General features: G+C 43.7%; 1 long non-coding RNA gene across 1 annotated transcript; it reads left to right on the forward strand.

The window, feature by feature from the left end:
- The first annotated feature begins 2,615 nt into the window (after window positions 1–2,615).
- Window positions 2,616–18,844, forward strand: LOC126062119 (uncharacterized). The gene is made up of 6 exons (XR_007513982.1): window positions 2,616–2,684; window positions 3,426–3,630; window positions 7,168–7,255; window positions 17,022–17,159; window positions 17,726–17,805; window positions 18,251–18,844. It is a non-coding gene; the product is annotated as an uncharacterized LOC126062119 (long non-coding RNA).
- The last annotated feature ends 1,485 nt before the right edge of the window (window positions 18,845–20,329 follow it).

Consider the following 20,329-nt stretch of genomic DNA (forward strand, 5'->3'; position numbering starts at 1 on the left):
TAATCATAAACTTCAACGTCTAAAAACCACTCATTACTGTACAACTGTACAGGAAGAATTGTTCTTGGCCAAACGGAATGAATGAGGGCGGGGAGAACAATGGAGCATTTTAACAGCTTTAAATGTGTTCTCAAAGAAGAAAGTAATTTTAGTGCAAAGCCTCAGATTTAGCTTCTATAAAGTTTATTTTCCTCTGAACACAGGATAATCTTATTTTACAGCCAACAATCGAGGCACACATCCGAAGGTGTGAGCTCCGGCCTCAATAAACAGCCTTCTGCCCCTGGCGTGCCCCTCAGGGCAGCTAACACCTCTGAACACCCAGCTAACACCTCTGAACACCGCAGTAGTTGCTTGGGGGGCTTTTTAGTTGCTTGGGGGCCTCTTAGAAAGCCCGGGCAGGCACAACCTTGAACACAAAATCTTGAAATTAAATGTGGTCTCCTTGAGACTGAGGAGGCAAAAATTATACTAAGCTTGTTTATGCAAATGTAAATAACATACAAGCTAAAAAAGGGAATAACAAAAACACCAAACCAGTTGCCCTTGCATTGATTCCAGCTCATGGCAACTTCATGTGCTACAGGGTGGAACTGAGCTCCATAGGGTTTTCTTGGCTGTAATCTTTACGGAAGCAGATCGCCTAGGTGCCTCTGTGTGGGCTCAAACTTCCAACTTTCTTCTGAGGCACATCTGGGTGGATTCAAACTGCCAACTTTTCAGTTAGCTAAGATTTGCACCACCCAGGGACTAACATGTAAACTAACATCTTAAAAATACTTGGGATCTTGAATATAAAAATAACTGGAAAGTAAACATGTTATTTTGGTAGGAAAAAAAAAATGAATTGACCAGAAAATTCATCACCCGCCTTGTCTCCGGGGCTCAGCCACAGCACCCATAACTCCTTCTAGACTCTAGAGTCTCGCTGGCACGCAGCTCTGCAGTCATGGGTGACTAACAGTCCACACAAGGCAAGTAATAAAACGCTTTAATTTCATTTGTTTAATCGTCTGCCTGCTTCACTCTACAAATATTTATGGCGTGTCTACTGCAGGCTCCGGCCTTGAATACCACAGCCAGGACTGGGTGGACCGGGCTTGGAACCCCAGCTCCTCTGCAGACTCAGCTGTGTTCCCTAGACACGTCACCAAACTCTCCCCAAGCCTCAGTCTCCCAATATATAAAAGGAAAATAAACTTCCTGGAAGAGATTTTGAAGGTGAGGTCCTGAACCCTCAGGGATTACAGGTAAGCACTTGTTATTTTAATGGCCATTTGTTTTTATAGATAAGGCAGGTGAGATTGCCACTTGCATGTATAAAAGTAAAGTTTCATTTTTAATACATTTTAAGAAGTGGATTGATTTAAGAAAATCATTAAAGTGAACAATACCAAAAACAAAACCGGTTGTCATGGAGTCAGTTCCTACTCATGGCCACCCCATGTGTGTCAGAGTAGAACTGTGCTCCACAGGGTTTTCAATTTTTCAGAAGTAGTTTGGCAGGCCTTTCTTCCTAGGTGCCTCTGTGTGGGCTCAAACTTCCAACCTTTCGGTTTATAGCTGAGCACTTACTCACACCCAGGGCCAGTTTAACACCTTGGATTCCATGTCTGTGAAGTGCCTGGCATGGGCGAGGGGCTCAGCGCAGTCAGGATGAAATCAATCACCGTGCATCGTGAGTATAAAGTGATAGGGCATCACCAGGCACACAGTAGGGAGTTCACATGATTGTTTTTAGTCCTGTGAGCCACCACATTACAGACATGAGCACAGAAGGCATGAATCGAAGAGAAGACCTGGGCTGACCTGCCCGGGGAATGCAGGTGAGCCTTGGGAGGAGACGGGCAAGAAGATTCTCTTGGCCTTTCCCATAAAAGTCCTATTTCCTTCTACGTAGGACATTGACTGTCAGCACCTGTCACTAGGAGATCCCTTTAGCTCAGGCCTTCCGGGTGCACCAGCTCAGAGAGGCAGCACGTCCCCTTCTCTGTGGTGGGCTGTTTAGCCTCATGGCCTGCCTGGCCAGGAGAATGAACAGAACCGAAGCCAAGGCTGTTTGACCCAGCAGAGTGGGTGGGTGCAGGGCCAGGAAACTGGGCTTCCCTGAGATCGTAAAGTGGGGAATGGACCAAGCTTGCAGGCCAAGATGATGGGATTAGAGGGCTCTGGGGTTCCAGCCAGCCTGCCTGGGGTGGGGTCCCAGGACTGTGACCTGGATAAGTTTGTTCATCCTGAACTGGGGCAGTAGTGTTACCCCCCTCAGGATAGCCACGAGGACCCAAGGTGTTCCTGTGTACGGCATGTACCAGGTGCTGCAAAAACAATGGCATTTATTAAATCAGCCGCCGTGGAGCCCAGTCTGACTCCAGGTGCCCCCATGCGTATCAGAGACTGAGAAGCTGATCACCAGGCCTTTCTTCTGAGGCACCCCTGGGTGGACTCAAACCTCCTCCAAACTTTTGGTTAGCAGCTGAGCACATTAACTGTTTGCACCATCCAGGCCCTCCATTTGTCTGCTCTGTGAGATTTTCAACTCTGAGTCTTTTTCATCTTTGTCTTCCTCAGAGTCCCTGGAAAAATGTTGGCCTTGTCAGCGAGTGGCTCCGTTTGATCCTGAAGTCTGCCTTGGGCTGGCTCAGAGTGAAGCCAGCACCCCACAGCTGGAATCAGCTCCCTCAAAGGTGCTCCTTGGAAACTCTATGGGGCAGTTCTACTCTGTCCTTTAGGGTCGCTAAGAGTCGGAATCGACTCGACGGCACTGGGTTTAGTCTTAAAACGTGGTGAGGAGGCACATGGAGCCACAAGTCAAGCCACGGCCGCACAGTGGCGCAATGCTTAATTAAGTGCTTGGCTGGTAACCAAAGATCCGCAATTCAAACCCACCCTCCGCTTGCCGCCCTGTGGGAGGAAAGACCTGGCCGTCTGCTTTCCTAAAGGTTACAGCCTTGGAAACCCTGTGGGGACAGTTGTACTCTGTCCTGTAGGGTCGCTATGAGTTGGAATCAAAGCTTGAGGGCAATGGGTTTAGTCTTGGTTTAGTGGCTAATGAACGTAAGTACCTCTTCAAGTGTTTGCTGCTTCAGCGTCTGCCTTGGTGGGGTGTCTCTTCATGGCCTTTTGCCATTTTTTAATTGGATTGTTTGCCTTTTTGATGTTGAGTTTTTAAGTTTTCTATATTTTTTAGAGATTAAACCCTTATCGCATATGTCATTCCTGAAGATTTTTTCCCAACCTGTAGGTTGTTTTTTCACTCTTTCAATGAACACAAGCATTTAATGTATTTGATTTTTGGGTGGTCTGAGTTATCTAATTTGCTCTCTGTTGTTCATGGATTTGTAGTTGTGTTTGATAATCTTTTTTATTTTTTTAAATTAGTCCCATAGTTTTGTCCCTTATATCAGTAATTGCTTTTTTTATCACAGCAACCTTTAAAACCCAACTTTGCAAAGATACAACATCATTGAAAGGAATGTCGCACAAACCAGTGTTGAAACTGAATTCCCTGGAGCTAGTAGACCACCCGAAGGCAGCGGTGGTTCAGTGGTAGAATTCTCGCCTTCCATGCCGGAGACCTGGGTTCGGTTCCTGGCCAATGCACCTCACGCTCAGCTGTCACTCACCTGTCAGGTGAGGCTTGTATGTTGCTATGATGCTGAACAAGTCTCAGCAGATCTTCTAGACTTATACAGACTAGGAAGAAAGGCCTGCTGATCTACTCCCCCAAATTTAGCCAGTGACAACCCTGTGGATCACATAACCTATCCTGGGGTTGGTGCAGGACCAGGCAGGGTTTTGTTCCGTTGTGCATGGGGTCACCAATAATCTTTCAAATATTGGCCAATTGCTTCCAAAAAACACCCCCTCTGGAAGAAATATTAATTTCTTGGCGAATAAATTCTTGGAGAATTTCTTTGAACTTAGTGACCCAGTTGCCGTCAAGTCGACTCCAACTTACAGCAACCCTGTGTGTGTCAGAGCAGAACGATGCTCCGCAGAGTTTTCAGTGGCTGATTTTTCCAAAGTAAATCGCCAGCCCTTTTTTCCAAGGAGCCTCTGGGTGAATTTGAACCTCCAGCCTTGTGATTAGCAGCTGAGTGTGTTAACCATTTACACCACCCTGGCATCTAGTGGTACCTCACTCTTAGGCAGACGGGCGGGGGCGGGGGGTTGACCCACGCTGTCTTGCATCACGAGACGCCAAGAGCCCATGGAATGAAGTCAGCCTTAGCGTTTTAAACTCGTAACAGAAGAAAATGGCGATCTTGTCAGGTTGCTCTGAAGACAAAGGAGGAGCTTAAGAGATTCCAAGTCCCATCCTTGGAAATGTTATGGAGCTGGATGGCAAAAATAGGACTCTTAAAATCTCTTTTGCATACGTGACGGACTTCAAAGTGAGTTATGATAACAAAACCTGTTGAGGCAAAGTGAATTTTTTTTTTTTACTCCTTTTTGTTTGTGGTAAATATTTCTACGTCACCAAACATTTGACATTTCAGCAATCTTCACAGGCACGGTTCAGTGACATCATTTATGTTCATCATAATTAACGATGGTTGTTTAACCATTACTCTTATCCATTCCCAAAGCAAACCATCACCCTTAACAGAAGCCCTGTGTCCTCTAAGCATTGAGTCCTCCTGTCCCCCACCCTCCTGCCTGCTTCTGGTACTCGCTAATTTGATCTCTATACACTTGCCTAATCTAGATTTTTCCTATAAGTGGGATCATATCATATTTGTCCTTTTGTGAGTGATTAAAAGTGAAACTTTAAGACCTTGAAAACCAGCATTGTTTTGAGAGACAGACCGAAAAAACAAACAAACAAACCAAACCCGTTACCATCGAGTCGATTCTGACTCGTAGTGACCCTATAGGTCAGAGTAGAACTGCCCCATAGGGCTTCCAAGGAGCAACTGGTAAACTGGAATTGCTGACTTTTGGTTAGCAGCTGAACGCTTTACCACTACGCCACCAGGGCTCAAAAGAGAGCAGTGAGTATTATTATCTGGACCAGTGATACTTAATGTCACTGACCTGGGATCAACTGTCCTTGTTTGTTTATGTGTAAGGAGTTTATACTCCAAGCGGGTGAGCTGTGTGTGAGTGTGTGTGTGCTTTAAAATGACCTGGGGCTGGTGGGCTGGGGAAGGGAACTTTCATTCTCACAGCCATAATTATGTCCTGAACCCCATCTTACCTTCCAAGGTGGACATGGGTCTCAATCTTGGAGCTGAAGCCAGGCCTGGGAGAGACCCACCTAGATCAATATTCCTTGTCACACTTGTTGTCATTGTTAGCTGCCATCAAGTTGCCCCAAACTCATGGTGACTCATGCGTAGTGGAATGAAACACTGCCCAGTCCCGCACCCTGTTAACAGTCATTGATCTGCTGGAGTCCATTGTTCTGGCACTGTGTGTTTTGAGGGCCTCCTAACCTAGGGGGTTCATCTTCTAGCATGATATTGGACAATGTTCTGTTGTGATCCATAGGATTTTCATTGCTTGATTTTTGTATGTAGATAGCCAGGCCTTTCTTCCTAGCCTTAGTCTGCAAGCTCCACTGAAACCTGTTCTGCATCATAGCAACATGCGAGCCTCCACTGACAGACAGGTGGTGGCTGGGCATGAGAACAGGTGCCTGAGGTGGAAATTGAAGCCGGGTCTCCAGCACAGAAGGAGAGAACTCTACCACTGAGCCACCACTTACAAGGACCCTATTTTTATCCTCCCAGGGAGGTGGCCTGGGCCAAAATAAGGGACAGAGTCTCTGTGTTCACTCCCAGCCTACTAGCTGTTGACTGTAACTGCTCAATAACCCAACCTACTAAAAAGCAAACCAAACCCGTCGCCATCGAGTCGATTCTGACTCATAGCAACCCCATAGGACAGAGTGGAACTGCCTCATAAGGTTTCCGAGGAGCGGCTGGTGGATTCAAACTGCTGGACTTTTGGTTAGCAGCCAAGCTCTTAGCCACTGCACCACTAGGACTTCTAATCCAACCTGGGAGGGGGGGAGGGGGCGGGGTCTTAAAGGTTTCTTATTTCACTTTTCTGTGTCCTAAAAAACCAGGCCAGTTTTTATTGGCTAGACTGGTAGATTCGCTTACATTTTAGCAGGCTGTTTTGTGGGTTTTTCAATTTTGTTTTGTTATAAAAAGCAATTTCTAAGACTCTATCATGAAGAGTGAGGTTACTGTTCAAGGTGAGTAATATATACAATCAAAAGATGAGAATTCCACTAAGGGACAAATACCATGTGATCCCACTTATATGAGATCCTAGAACAGGCAACTGTATAGAGGCCAAAGCTTATTAGTGGGTACCAGGAGCTGGGGGAAGGAGCGGGAAAGAAGGACTCAATGCTTAGGGGACACTAAGCTTCCATTAAGGGTGACTGAAAAATTCTTAACAGTAACTTGCAATGGTTGAAGAACATGAACGTAATTCATGTCGCTGAACTATACGTGCGAAGACTTGAAATGGCCAATGTTTTGTAACTTATATAATCTACCACACAAAAAAAAGTTCAGCGCAGCAATTAAGAGCTTGGCTGCCAACCAAACGGTCGGCAGTTCGAATCTACCAGCTGCTCCTTGGAAACCCTATGGGGTGGTTCTACTCTGTTTTACAGGGTTGCTATGAGTTGGAATCGACTGGACAGCAACGGGTTTGGTTTTTTTTTTTTAATATATATATACGTATTAAAAAGAGAGAGAGAGAGATGAGGCTTTACTTGTCTAGACAGGTCTTCCAACAAAAAAGAATCGGAGAATGGAGAAATCAGGCGCTCTCTTTCTGTAGCTGAAATGGCCTGTATTAAATTATCTTCAAAGGAGGCGTGTGTAGGAGGGAAGCTGGCCTCCCGCCTGATTGCAGGAATGTAAAGGGTTTAGCTTTTATTGCTTCCTCTTTTCCACTGTGCTTCTCCTGTGAAGGGCTGCCAGGACTGCAGGAGGCCTGGGGGAGGCCGCCTGCCATCTCCTACCCTCCCACCTGGTGTGCCATGCCCACCCCAGGCTCTGCCAGCGGGGACTGTCCTATCATAGCTCCAGATCAGGCACCGCCAGCCAAGGCTTTTCTCCTCAAGACATCTATTTGGGAAAGAATTTTTCTTGGGTTGTTTCCCACACACACCCTGACTAGGTTTGCCAAAATTCTCAACAGAGCATTTCCATGACGTGTGCATCTGCCCCCTGGGGGCCCTGCTTGGGAACTGCAGTCATGGCTGCCTGGGAGTCAGGATTTCCAGCAGGTGAGTCAACTGCCAACCAAACCGTCATTCGGATACTCAACAAATATTTATGGTGCATCTACTTCGTGCCAGGCACTGCTGTTAGCACAAGTGGTTGTGGGGGCGGGGCTGTCACGCCCAAGGGGCAGAAGAATGGGCCGGCCCGGGGCCGAGGAGGTAGCGTCGCCACTCAGACTAGGAGAATGGGGCCACCCAAAGCCAATGGAGCAGAGTTGCCATCCTGGGGGGCCTGGAAGGCGGAGCTGAAGCCCAGGGCAGAGAGACCTCCATCCAGAATCAGGAGTGTGGCCAACACTCAGAGTCTGGAGGCCAGGGCCATTGTCTAAATGATCTCAGAGAACAGAGAAATAGTTTCAAACCATAAGAGACAATGTAATGTGTTCTGCTGACTTACTCGGTGCCTGTTATCCCTTCTTTCCCTCCGACTTCTCCCATTTGTAATGGAAATGTCTACCTTGTGCCTGTTCCACCACTGTACTTTGGAAGCAGATAACTTGTAGTCTAGATTTCACAGATGAAGAGGAATTTTACCCCGGGATGGAATTTGGATCTGGAGTTGATCTAAGACTTTTGGGATGATATGATGGGGTGAAAGTGTTTTATTTGTGGCAAGGATATGAATTTTGGGGGGCCAAAGGTGGAACGTTATGGATTGAATTGTGTCCTCCAAAAATGTGTGTCAACTTGGCTAGGCCATGACTCCCAGTATTGTGTGGTTGTCCACCATTTTGTCATTTGATGTGATTATCCCATGTGTTGTAAATTCTCCATGTTGTAAATGAGGCAGGATTAGCGGCATTTATGTTAATGAGGCAGGATTCAATCTATAGGATTAGGTTGTATGTTGGGTTAATCTCTTTTGAGACATAAAAGAGACTAGTGAGCAGAGAGACGGGGACCTCATGCCACCAAGAATGAAAAACCAGGAGGGGAGCCCATCTTTTAGGCCTAGGGTCCCTGCACTGAGAAGCTCCTAGACCAGGGGAAGATTGATGACAGGGACCTTCCTCCAGAGCCAAGGGACAGAGAAAACCTTCCCCTGGAGCTGGTGCCCTGAATTCTGACTTCTGGCCTCCTGGACTGTGAGAGAATGAATTTCTGTTTGTTAAGGCCATCCATTTGTGGTATTTCTGTTATACCCCCAGAAAATTTCTGTTATAGCAACACTAAATAACTCTCCCTCCTGCTCTCTCAGTCTAGGCCTCAGTAAAATCCCAGGGATCCAGGCTTTCAGAAACAGGAAGCATTGCACAGAACGTAGGGCTGCACACCACGTCCCGGTCCTGTCCTGATCTGGGGCTCTCTTGCCTCAGCTTCTCCCTCTGTAGCATAAGGAAGATGACACTAAACCAAACCCATTACTGTCGAGTCAGTTCTGACTCATGGTGACCCCATGTGTTACATAGTAAAACTGCTCCATAGCGTTTTCTTGCTGTAATTTTTGTTGTTGCTTGGTGTTGTCCAGTCATAGTGACCCTAGGTACAACAGGAGGAAACATTGCCTGGTCCTGCGCCATTCTCACAATTGTTGCTATGTTTGAGCCCATTGTTGCAGCCACCATGTCAATCCATCTCGTCAAGGATCTTCCCCTGTTTCACTGATCCTCAAGTGTCTTAGTCATCTGCTGTAACAGAAATACCACAAGTGGACAGCTTTAACAAAGAGAAATTTATTTTCTAACAGCCTAGAAGACCAGAAGTCCAAAGTCAGGGTGTCATCTCCAGGGCAAGGCTTTTTCTCTCTGTTGGCTCTGGAGGAAGGTCCTTCTCATCAATCTTCTCCTGGCCTAGGAGCTTCTCCATGCAGGAACCCCGAGTCCAAAGGACGTGCCCTGCTCCTGGTGCTTCTTTCTTGGTGGTGTGAAGTCCCCCCTCTGCTCATTTCTCTTTACTTTTATCTCTTGTAAGATAAAAGGTGGTTCATGCCACACTCCAGGGAAACTTCCTTTACATTGGATGGGGGACTTGACCTTAGTAAGGGTGTTACAATCCCGCCCTAATTCTCTTTAACATAAAATTACAATCACAAAATGGAGGACAACCACACAATACTGGAAATCATGGCCTAACCAAGTTGACACATATTTTAGGGGGACACAATTCAATCCATGGCATTTACCGAGCATGATGCCCTTCTCCAGGGACTGGTCCCTCTTGATAACATGTCCAAAGTGCATGAGATGAAGTCTCGCCATCCTCATTTCCAGGGAGCACTCTAGCTGTCCTTCATCTAGCACAGGCTTGTTCGTTCTTCTGGCAATCCACGATATATTCAATATTTTTTGCCAACACCATAAATGAAAGGCATCACCTCTTTTTCAGCCTTCCTTACTCATTGTCCAGCTTTTACATGCATATAAGGCGACTGAAAATACCACAGCTTGGGTCAGGCGCACCTTAGTCCTCAAAGTGACATCTTTGTTTTTTAACAGTTCAAAGAAGCCCTTTGCAGCAGATCTGTCCAATGCAATGCATTGTTTGATTTCTTGACTGCTGCTTCTTTTTTTTTTTTTTTTAGCTTCCATGGGTGGGTTTGGAGCCCTAGTGGCGCTGTGGTTAAGCATTCAGCTGCTAACCAAAAGGTGAGCCTTTTGAATCCAACAGCCACTCCTTGGAAACCCTATGGGACGATTCTACTCTGTCCTATAGGGTTGCTATGAGTTGGAATCAACTCAACGGCAATGGGTTTTGGTTTTATATGTATGTATGTGTATCTATGTATATATATTTTTTATGTGTATCTATATGTATGGATTAAATTGTGTCCCCCCAAAATATATGTTGAAATCCTAACCCCCGTACCTATAAATAGAGGCCCTGGGTGGTGCAAATGGTTTATGCACTTGGCTGCTAACCTAAAGTTTGGAGGTTCAAGTTCACCCAGAGGCACCTCTGACCACATGCATGTCAGAGTAGAACTGTGCTCCATAGGGTTTTTACGGTCTGATTTTTCAGAAGTAGATTGCCATGTTTGTCTTCTGAGGCACCTCTGGGTGGACTTGAACCTCCATGTTTAAGCAGAGAGAGATTGGGAGCAATGTGGGAGGAAGGTGGGAGATGCCTAATAGTGCCAGGCACTCGCGAGTAGACTCTGGAGGTGCTCTCAGTAAACTCTAGTAGATGAGCCAAGAGCTACGGAACACTGGGAACAAAACAAGCCACCAATATACCCCAAAACGCATGCCTAGGGAGAGAATGGCAGCTGAGCTGGTGTACCCTTGAGGGGGAGGCGACGTGGAAGGACAGGTACACCTTTGCATTAATCTAGAAGCGAGAAGAAGCCAAGTGGATGCAGCCCAGAATAACCAGGTAATAACTGATCATGCCCATCTATTCAGTCATCATCATCTAATGCATATTTTGGAGGATTGTTCCTCCAAACTGCAACGTTCTCTCTTCCTCCTCTGTACCTTATGCAGCTAATTTTATAAGTCACGAAACTGCCATTTCTACCGTGTTGTTGTTGTTGTTGTTAGGTGCCATCGAGTCGGTTCTGACTCATAGTGACCTTATGTATAACAACAAAACATTGCCCAGTCCTGGCCATCCTCACAATCATTTGTTATGCTTGAGCCCATTATTGCAGCCACTGTGTCAGCCCATCTCATTGAGGGTCTTCTTCTTTTCCACTGACCATCTATTTTACCAAGCATCATGTCCTTCACCAGGGACTGGTCTCTCCTGACAACATGTCCAAAGTATGTGAAATCAAGTCTCGCCATCCTCGCTTCTAACGAGCATTCTGATTGTACTTCTTCCAAGACAGATTTGTTCGTTCTTTGGGCAGTCCATGGTATATTCAATGTTCTTCACCAACTCCATAATTCAAAGGCATCAGTTCTTCTTTGGTCTTCTTTTATTCATTGTCCAGCTTTCACATGCATATGATGTGATTGAAAATACCATGGCTTGGGTCAGGCGCACCTTAGTCCTCAAGGTAACATCTTTGCTTTTCAACACTTTAAAGAGGTCCTTTGCAGCAGATTTGCCCAATGCATTACATCTTTTGATTTCTTGACTGCTGCTTCCATGGCTGTTGATTGTGGATCCAAGTAAAATGAAATCCTTGACAATGTCAATCTTTTCTCCATTTATCATGATGTTGCTCATTGGTCCAGTTGTGAGGATTTTTGTTTTCTTTATGTTGAGGTGTAATCCATACTGAAGGCTCTGGTCTTTGATCTTCATCAGTAAGTGCTTTAAGTCCTCTTCAATTTCAGTAAGCAAGGTTGTGTCATCTGATTAACGCAGGTTGTTAATGAGTCTTCCTCCAATCCTGATGCCCCGTTCTTCTTCATATAGTCCAGCTTCTTGGATTATTTGCTCAGCACACAGATTGAATAGGTATGGTGAAAAGACACCTTTCCTGAGTTTAAACCATTCAGTATCCCCTTGTTCTGTCTGAACAACTGCCTCTTGGTCTATGTACAGGTTCCTCATGAGCACAATTAAGTGTTCTGGAATTCCCATTCTTTGCAATGTTATCCATAATTGGTTATGATCCACACAGTCAAGTGCCTTTGCATAGTCAATAAAACACAGGTAAACATCCTTCTGGTATTCTCTGCTTTCAGCCAGGATCCATCTGGCATCAGCAATGATATCCCTGGTTCCACGTTCTCTTCTGAATCCGGCCTGAATTTCTGGCAGTTCCCTGTCAGTATACTGCTACAGCTGCTTTTGAATGATCGTCAGCAAAATTTTACTAGCATGTGATATTAATGATATTGTTTGATAATTTCCACATTTGGTTGGATCATCTTTCTCGGGAATAGGCATAAATATAGATCTCTTCCAGTTGATTGGCCAGGTAGCTGTTTTCTAAATTTCTTGGCATAGATGAGTGAGTACTTTCAGCGCTGCATCCGTTTGTTGAAACATCTCAATTGATACTTCATCAATTCCTGGAGCCCTTTTCTTCAACATGCCAATTATATACATAATTTTATTTATTTTGTTGTTGAGAATATACACAGCAAAACATACACCAATTCAACCATTCCTATATGTACAATTCAGCGACATTGATTATAGTCTCTGATTTGTGCTACCATTCTCACCCTTCTTTTCTGAGTTGTTCTTCCCCCATTCACATAAATTCACTCCACCCTAAGATTCCTATCTAATCTTTCAAGTTGCTGTTGTCAATTTGACCCCATATAGGTAATTCTAAAAGAGCATAATGTTCAAGGCAGACATTTTTTTACTTGTTAAGTTAAACGAGTTTTAAGAAGACTTTAGGGGATATTTTTGGTTTAAGGTTTAAATGTTATCTCAGGGCAGTAGTTTCAGGAGGTCACCAAACCTTCATGGTTCCAGGAAGTCTGGAGTTTGTGAGAATTTGAAATTCTGTTCTACATTTCCCCCCTTTTGATCAGGATTTTTCTATGAAATCTTCGATCAAAATGTTCAGTAATGGTAGGCAGGCAACATATTTGTAGGGTTCTTATGGCATTTTTTTTTTTTTTTTTTTAAGCAGTGGTTTTAAATCATTCTGAACTTACAGCCCAAGAATGACTTATATTTTTTATTTTTTTGGTTGGGAGCTGGTGAAATGGGTATTCATTTACAAGTGGCAATTCCCAGGATTGTCTCTTAAACCATCTCTCAGGTGTGATATCCTGGTCCCTCCGTGCTGGCTTCCTTATCTCTTCTCTTTGACTGACAAGGAAGGGAAGAATGGAGGTGAGACAGGTAATCCCGGCTGGCAGGGCTCCCTGGCAGCTCAAAGGTACAGGGAGAAACAGTGCCCCAACCATTGCAGATGGAAATGGTCAACTGAAAATTGCCATAGGTCAGAGGTGGAAAGGGTAATATTGTTGTTTTTGTGTGCTATCTGGTTGATTCCGACTCATAGTGGCCCTATAGGACAGAGTAGAACTGCCCCATAGGGTTTCCAAGGCTGTAATCTTTGTGGGAGCAGATTGCCAGGTCTTTTCTCCCTTGGAGTGGCTGGTGGGTTCAAACCACTGACCTTTTGGTTAATATCCGAGTGCTTAACCATAGTTGTTATGAAAATCATATACTTTTTGATGCTAAACTATTCAGCAGCAAATATGCCAATAACTGAAAACCACTACAAAAAAGCCCCCTCATTGCAAGGAAATTCCCAAAATATAAAAAGTCAAAGGTCCCTGGGTGGTGTAAATGGTTTGCACTTGGCTGGTGACCAAAAAGTTGATGGTTAGAACCCACCCAGTGGCACCACTGTGGCACAATGGTTAAGAGCTGGACTGCTAACCAAAAGGTCGGCAGTTCAAATCCATCAGCCACTCCTTGGAATCCCTATGGGGCAGTTCTACTCTGTCCTACAGGGTCACTGTGAGTTAGAACCGACTTGACGGCACATAATAACAACAATAATAGGGGCACCTCAGAAGAAACGGGCCTGGCTATCCGCTTCCATAAAGATCACACCTAAGAATTCCCTATGGGGCAGTTCTACTCTGTATCACCTGGGGTCTCCAAAGTTGCAAACCAACAAAACGAAACCAATGACAAACTATAAATGTACTTTTTTTTTTTAAGGTGAATTCCCTGTTTTCTGTAGGGATTCATCTTAGTTTTTCTTTCTACTTTAATTAGTAGATTCTAATTAATCCAATTATACATTTCCACTAGTGCTTTCTCTTTTCAGAATAGACCAACTATATAAATTTATAAAGTGGCATATCTTTTTATATTTAAATCCAAAAAAAATCTCAATATAGCGATCTGTGCTTATGGGAAAAGTACAAAGAACCCTATCTTACCCTGCGTGCTAGCCTGGCTCCATAGAATTTTCTTATTGGCAAGGTATTTGCTACATTACTGACAAACACCTGCACTGAAACTAAACATAAACTCATTAGTCAAGAATGGTTTAATAAGAGATTTTTTATGAATATAAAAAAAATCTATATGAGATAAAAGTAACAAAGAGGTTCACATACAAAGCAAAAAGAGTTGACCACAGAGAATTTGATTAATTGATTAAAATTGCTGTAATAAACTGCAAATACAAATGTATCAGCAGATATTTTATCTCTACTAATGTTAAAGACTCATTTATAGAGACAAACTAAGCACATCAAATAAAAAAAAAAAAACCAGTGCCGTCGAGTCGATTAAATACAAATGTCAAATATAAAAATCTCTTCTGAAGACCTTAAACTTGTATGTATGCGTGTGTGTATGAGCTTACATAGATGAAAATGTCTTCTTATTTCTACTAACTGTCCTTCCAGAAAAGCTTTCTATCAACAAGGCCTCAAATTTTGAAAGCATGGCTGGGCCAACAGCAGTTTTTATTACTCATATTGAGAGTCCACTTATATACTGCTTGATCTTAAAATGTTCTACCCACATGTGCTTCCTATTTAGATATGGCAAAACCAAGGGCCTCCTGGCCCATTTTAATTCAGTACAAATATTTGGAACCCAAGGGGTTTATAAGTTTATAGGGCAAGGGCCTTGAACTCCCCACATTACTACAAAATTAAGAAGGTACCTAAGGGTGGAAAGGATGGCACTTCAGAAGAATAGCACTAAATTTTTTTCTTTGCTACTGTTAAAAATTTTATAGAGGCAAGAGTTTAAAAGGTTTCCTAGCACCAAGAACCAAACAGGATTTAATCATAAGGCTATTTACAAGAATCAGCCACTGTATGCAGAATTGAAACTTAAAATGTTCCTTATCAGCATGAGTTAGCAATACTTATCCACACAAGTTGGCGGAACTCATCCAATCCGAGTAAGTCACCCTAGCACTCAGTGACCAACTTTCCCAAAAAGGTAAAGGCAATGTTTTATTCGAGGCATTTTGAAAGTGAAGAAAGACTATTAACTTGAGGAAAATTTTTTTCTTTTTGCCTAGTTTAGGACTCTATTTATATTAGCTTAAAAAGGAAAAACATGTAGATTGTATGTGCAATATTGTACGAAAGGAATTATCGAATCCTGAAAGTTTTATTTCGCATCTAGTTATGATGGGATTTTAATGAACTGGAATTGTCGCTGCTAGTACTGCTCCTTTAAAAAATAAGAAAAGACTAAGAAGAATACACAGTATGGGAGCAGCCAGGCCCTCAGTGTATGTAAAACCAGTGTGGTATTTGCTGCTGTTATTAGTTGCCGTCAGAGTGGCTCCTACGCATGGTGACCGCATGTACAGCAGAATGAAACGTTGCCCTGTCCTATACCATTGTCACGATCGTTGGTATGTTCGAGTCCATTGCTGCAGCCACTGTGTATTTTGAGTGACTTCCTACCTAGGGCGCTCATCTTCCAGGACTATATCAGACAGTCTTCTGTGGTGATCACTGTGAAAATCATTGGCTGATTTTTGAAAGTAGATAGCCAGGCCTTTCTTCCCAGTCTTAGTCTGAAAGTTCCATTGATACCTGCCCACCGTGGGTGACCCTACTGGTATTTGAAATACCAGTGGCATAGCATCCAGCATCATAGCAACGTGCAAGCCACCACAGTACGACAAACTGGTGGGCGGGCGGTGGTTTAATGTTTAAAGTTTATAGAATACATTCAAATTTGATGGAATCACGATGCCTTGGATGATGGATGGATTAAAAATTTAAATTCCCCTGGAAAACTAACAAATGGATCATCAAAGAAGTTAAGTTTGACATTTCTATGGGGATAATATATTTGGACAGAAAGTAAAACCACAGAAATATATGATAATGAAAAACTTCTTGTATAAGAACAAGAGATGGGGTTCAGACTGCATAAGAACAAGTGGGCAACAGGTGGTTTTCCCCTGAACCTCATCATTATAATTTAAGGAAGAAGCAGGTAAGGGCTGTATGTTTTGAGCAATGTCCTTTGTACAGTAGCCTTCAGGAGGCCAGGGTGCGTTCTCATCTGAGCTGCCCTTTACTACAGGTGTGTAGATTCAGGTCACTGCAGTCAACTGGTTGAAACATTTAAGCTTTTCTTCCTCAGGTCATGGGAAAGTGATTCAAATACTTCTTTGTTTTACCACTCCCAGGAAAGTGAGTTTTTTTTTTTTTTAATTTCATTATCTCTGTGATGTTTTGCAGACTTCACCGCTGACCAAACAGTCCAAAAATTCTAGAAAATCCCTATATACTTAAATCACATTTATTTGAAGTAAGGAGTCTCTGAGTAGTGCAAATGGCTGCTGACCAAAAGGTTGCCAGTTCAAGCTCACCCAGAGGTGCCTTGGAAGAAAGGCCTGGTGATCTACTTCTGAAAAATCAGCCATCGAAAGCCCTGTAGAGCAAAGTACTACTCTGACACACATGGGTCACCATGAGTAGGAGTTGACACGACAGCAACTGGTTTTATTCGAAGTAAAATGATTCAGTCTTTAAGTCACTAGACTCCAATTACACATGTAGCCCTCATCAGAAAGACCCTTCAATTTGAGTATGCAGGGTAATACTGTAAGTTCCCGGACCCAGTATCTGAAATCTCTGCACATCCAGAAGAGAGTCAGAGAGGAGAAAGTATCTGGAGAAAACACGGAAGGACGAGGCTGGCTAAGGAGTTTGTGGGCTGGAGAAGTGAAAGGTTAGTAGACGTAAGGCTATAATCAGTTCTTCCTGATCTCTTCCCAGGAACAGATCAAGAGGTGATTCCTCCATTATCCAATACGGGGACGTTTCCCGGCAGGAACACTGCTAGATTATTGCAGGAAGTTGTGAAATCTCTTCCGCTTGCTTCATTAATGGCAAAATAAATCATGTCTGGGGGAGTTTAGTCCTGTTTCTGTTTTTGGTTTGAAATAATGGTCTCCAAATTGCAGGGAAGGGCCGTAAAACTTGATTTGGTCCCAAGTTGAAGAGAAAGACGCTGGGCTCAGCCGTGAGTCACTGGAGCCAAGAATGAGCTGTCCACCACAGAGACGTTCTCACAGCTTGAATACTACCAACTGAAGTGGATGGTAAGCCTTGTAGAGTCTGACTTTGGCTGGTGAATAATCAGTTAAAATATTCAAGCTTTGATTCCCCCTGAAGGCCGGAGGTAAATTATATCCCGAGAGGGGAGGCTTGCTTATGGGAGCCACTGAAGATGAATAACAGTCACTTAGGAGCCAGGGATGTAATTTTTTTTGTTGTGGTAAGATATATATAACAAAATATTTGCTGATTCAACAATTTTTGCATTTATAATTCAGGGACGTTGATTCCGTTTGTCATGTTGTGCAATTATTACCACTAGGTGTTTCCAAATTATTCCAGAAACCCAGCGTTCCCTAGGCTCTCACCTTGCTAACCACCAGTGAGTTTGGGTCTCCATACGTTCGCCAATTTCACGCAAGTTGGATCATCAGTGTTTGTCCTCTTGTGTCTGAATTATTTCACCCAGCACAGCATTCTCAAAGTTCATCCCTGTTGTAGCATGCATCAGGATTTCATTTCTTCCATGGGTGATTAATATCCCATTGCATGTATAGACCACATTTTGTTTATCCATTTATCTGCTGATGGGTGCTTGCTTTGTTTCTAGCTTCTGGCCGTTCTGAACATTGCCGCCATGAACGCTGGGGCACGGGTTTCCATTTGCATTCCTGTTTTCAATTCTTTTAGGTATGTACCTGGGATTGGAATTGTTGGATCACATATTTAACTTATTTTTTATTGTGTTTTAAGTGAAAGTTTACAGCACAAATTAGTTCCTCATTCAAAAATGTTATGCATAAACAGTTTTGTGACATTGGTTGCAAACCCCACAGTGTTGGACAATTTTTGACCTACAAAGGTGGCAATTTTGTATTGTTCAACCTATAACAATGTTCCTTTCAAAGACTTCTATGCAATAGGTATTGTGTGATAGCCGAGAACACAGGTTTGGGGGTCAGGCAGGGATGGGTGTAAAATACCAGCTCTACAACTTACCAGCAGTGTGACCTGGGGCTATGTTCCTTACCATTAGTAGTTTTCTCATTTGTAAAGTGAGGATAAGGAGCCCTGGTGATGCAATGGTTAGTGCACTCAGCTGCTAAGCGGAAGGTCATTGGTTTGAACCCACCAGCCACTCCGAGGGAGGAAAGACCTGGCATTCTGCTCCGTGAAGATTACAGCCTGCGAAACCCCACGCGGCACTTCTATTCAGTCATATAGAGTTGCTATGCATCAGAATCAACTCCGCAGCACACAACAACAACAAGGTGAGGATACGACTGCTTACCTTGTAGAGTCTGGTGGTCAGTGGTGCTGATCCGCGGATATTTCCAGATTTCCACTTCTCGTCCCTCCCAGGTGTGCAGTCGGAAGGAGTCCTGGCTCCTGTGGTTAGGCAGGGCTGGGTGACTAGTCCTCGCTGAGAAGTTGTGAGCAGAGGTGACGGGTGTCACTTCCAGACCAGAGAATTTTATATACATTTAAAATGGGTTTCTTACAGGCAGTATGGGCTTGGGCCTTGCTTTTTAAAAAATCTCACCTGACAATCTGTCCTTTAATCGGGGTGTTTAGACCGTTTAATGTTACTCTTTATATGATTGGATTTTAATCCTCCATCTTGTTACGTGTTCTCTATCTGTTCCATCTGTTCCTTGCTCCCTTTTTTCTCCTTTAATGCCTTCTTTTGTATTATGTCTTATGATTTCATTTTATCAGCTTTGTTGGTTTATTAGCTATTATTCTTTGTTCTTTTGTTACAGTGGTTGGTTTAGGGTTTACGGGCATCCTGAGTGGTGCAAATGGTCAAGCCCTTTACTACTAACAGAAAGGTTGGTGGTTTGAACTCACCCAGAAAAAAAAAAAAAAAAGTTTTTTTTTTTTTTTTTGCCTCTAAACAAAGTCCTGGTGATCTGCTTCCAAAAAAGTCAGCCACTGAAAACCCCCTAGTTCTACTCTGACACACACGGGGTCACCCTGAGTCAGGCGGAGTTGACAGCAACTGGTTTTTTGGGTTTTAGGTTTTATAAGACACTATTTTAACTTATCATAGTCTACCACTTCACATATACCTGAGAACCTTACCAAACAATCATGCAACAATGGACAGGATAAACAGCTGGACAGACACCACAGAAGAAAAGATTAGTGCACTTGGATAGAGCAATACGAACTATTCAGAATGAGCACACAGAAGAAAAGACCACCCGCCCCAAAAGAAACAGGGCCTCTGTGATCTGAGTGACAGCTTCAAGCATGTGTTATCTGTTGTATATGTGTTATCTGTTGTTATTAGCTGCCATCGAGTTGGCCGGTGACTTCTGGCAACCCCATGCACAACTGAACAAAATGCTGCCCGTTCCTGCACCATCCCTGGTTGCGGATCAGACCACTGAGATCCATAGTTTTCCCTGGCTGAGTTTTGAACGTAGATCTCCAGGCCTTTCCTCCTAGTCCGTTTTAGTCTCAAAGCTCCGCTGAAACCTGGTCAGCATCATAGCAACATGCAAGCCTCCATTGACAGATGGGTGATAGCTGCACATGAGATGCGCCAGTTGGGAATTGAACCCAGGTCTCCCACATGGAGGGCAAGAATTCTGCCACTGAACCACCACGTTATTGGAGTCCTTGAAGGGGGAGGAGATGAGACAGAAAGGATTTAGGCTGTATCAGAGAGCACTTAGCATCCATTGAGTTTGGTGCTGAGTTTGGTGCCCGGGGTGACACAACCAGACATGCATCTTTAAAGGACCCTCCGGGTGGCAGTACAGAGAACAGACTCCCAGGGATAGGCAGGGAAGCTGGACAGCCACGTAATGGTTGCTATCAAGTGGAAAGATGGAGGAGGTTAGCAGTGGTGGACATGGTGAAACCCGGACAGTGTAAAACATCTCTGAGATACAGGCAAATGTATGCAGAGCAAAGGTTACTATCGGTGGTTATCAGAGGTGGGAGGGAGGGGGAGAGAGGGAGCCGTTGCTTGGGGCACGGAGTTTCTGTTAATGGTGGTGGGATAATTTGGAGGATAGTGGTAATGTTTGCATGACATGATGAAAATAATCAATGTCACTGAATCATGTATGTAAGTATTGTGGAATTGGAAAATTTTTTTTGTGTTGTGTATATACATATACATAAAAAAATACATGTATATATATATATATATATATATCTTACTACAGTTAGAAAATAGTCCCTGCGACACAGCTGTGGG

This window comes from Elephas maximus, chromosome 2, assembly GCF_024166365.1.
Source record: "Elephas maximus indicus isolate mEleMax1 chromosome 2, mEleMax1 primary haplotype, whole genome shotgun sequence".
NCBI lineage: Eukaryota > Metazoa > Chordata > Mammalia > Proboscidea > Elephantidae > Elephas > Elephas maximus.